The 2145-nt window shown below is 41.7% G+C and overlaps 1 non-coding gene across 1 annotated transcript; it reads right to left on the bottom strand.

Moving 5' to 3' along the window:
- Positions 1-1585: 1585 nt before the first annotated feature.
- Positions 1586-1692, bottom strand: LOC122152123. The gene has a single exon (XR_006164401.1). It is a non-coding gene; the product is annotated as a U6 spliceosomal RNA (small nuclear RNA).
- Positions 1693-2145: the final 453 nt, after the last annotated feature.

Below are 2145 nucleotides of genomic sequence, written 5' to 3'. Positions count from 1 at the left end.
GTCTGTATCCTGCTCCCTTGTTTCTACCACTTTATCTTGCTTCTTTGTGTGGACTGTGATGGTTTATTGTCTCTGAGACATCGAAGCATTATTGTATTTAGATCTCTGTTAACTGTTTGTGAAGAGCAGCCAAAGGTAAGTCAGCCTTTTCTTGGTGGTTGTTTATCATTGGCTCATTTGTGGAGAAGGAAGTGGTGACTCTCACTCAGTAAGTGAAGCTGCAGGAGGTGTGGGTGTAGTTGTGTCATATGGCGACTGTTGCTGTCTTCCAGTCAGTTAGACAATTGAATAACCATAAAAAAAGTAAAAGCAAATGGACAAAGAATACACCATGTAATCACACAGGAACTTTCTAGCTGTCCGGGTCCAGAATATCCTTGGGGTTACTGGCAAGTGGGGCCTGTTCTTAAGTCCCTGGAATCTGGAAGAACACTGTTGCTTTAAATATCCCAAACAGTCAAGCCGCTTGTAAACATTCAAAATGGCTGCACCCTCTGGACTGGCAAAAGTCCACAGCTCAGCCTGCTGTCCTCTTCGCTGCCTCCTCTTTCATTTCCCAGCCACCAGAGCAGTCCTCCATGCAGTCCCTGGCTAGAAGGGCCAATTTTTAGGTTAATTCTTAGGTCCTACCACCACTCGGCAATATCCAAACTGTCTGTGCTGTCAGGATCACGGCTAGACCACAGCTCCGTATGTCTCCTTTTTTGGTGTTTTCATGCAAATTCTTCTGTTATTTGGAGTTTAGTCCACTTCTATATCCTTCCCTTCAAGGCTCAGGGGTCCAGGATTATCTTCTGTATCTGTGTTAATCAGTTCCCCTTTTCTTTGTTGAAGAGGGTCTGTGCAGTCTTTCTGCCTATTCCACCATCTTACTGGAACTGCCTGGCTCCCAATTTTTGAGTCTTACTTGGAATAAGATATCAAAATATGTCCTGGTGACAGAAAAATATTTACCTTAATTCTTTCATAGTCTTTTTTTTTTTTTTTTAACATTTGATTTCCTGAGAAGGGTTTCCCCCCATTGGCATTTTTAAACAATAAAAGCCAAACAAACAAGCTATTACAGATGGCTAGGAATATATAGAGCTCTGGTAGCTTAGTGCCTAAGGCACTTGACTGCTAACCAGAAGGCTGGTGGTTCAAACCCCCCAGCCACTCCTTGGAAGGAAGATGGGACAATCTACTTCCGTAGTGATACTGCCTCGGAAACCCAAGGAGGGGTTGCTATGAGTTGGGTCTGACTCTAGGGCACATAACAACAACAACAAGGAATATCAGGGAGCAGTGATCTTATGTAACTGGGGAGGAAGGATTCAGAAAACGAGGGCGAGCATGGCTGCACATCTTGAAAAATGTAATCAGTGCCACTGAACTGTATATGTAGAAACTTCTGAACGGGTGTATGTTCTGCTGTGTTCCTAGGAGTGGCTGGTGGGTTTGAACTGCCAGCCTTCTGGTTAGCAGTCAAATGTCTTAGGCACTATGCCCCCAGAGTTCCCAACAACAAAAAAAAAAATTAAAAAAAAAAAAAAGACTACTGGGATCATGTCAAAAAGACTCAAGACCCAATTTTTTTTTTTTTTTTTTAAATGTGGAACGCTTCGTGAATTTGCATGTCATCCTTGCCCAGGAGCCATGCTAATCTTCTCTGTATTGTTCCAATTTTAGTATACATGCTGCTGAAGCAAGCATTCAAGAACCAATTTCAAGAGGCTCACAGTGGCCAAAAAATGAAACAATAAGAATAATAACTGCAATGGATTGAAACACATCAAATATACTTAAAATCTGAGTCATAATGATTCATTTAAAAAAAAAAAAAGTCTCACTGTTCACTTTTGTAAGATGCTAGGGTATCAACTCTTTATTTTCAAAGGTGGGCAAGTCAGAGAATGAATCAAGCAATGATCCTTTCCTATGCAAACTGTTCCTCAATGTAACCAAATAGTGGTCAAGGGCAAATTTCTCTTTATAGGTCTATTTCAGAAAACAATAAAGAAGGAATAATTAGAACGAGTTGTGGTGGTTAAGTTTGTGTGTCAACTTGGCTGGGCCTTGTTTAGTGGCTGGGCAGCTGGATGTAGTATTCCCCATGATGAGACTGGTAATCAACTCCATGGTGGAATCCACTGTGAGCAGCTGAGT

The sequence above is a fragment of the Orycteropus afer genome, unplaced genomic scaffold, assembly GCF_000298275.1.
Source record: "Orycteropus afer afer isolate SDZICR_OR568_19922 unplaced genomic scaffold, OryAfe1.0 scaffold07475, whole genome shotgun sequence".
NCBI classification, from domain to species: Eukaryota; Metazoa; Chordata; class Mammalia; order Tubulidentata; family Orycteropodidae; genus Orycteropus; species Orycteropus afer.
This window is presented reverse-complemented; position numbering and strand designations above follow the sequence as displayed.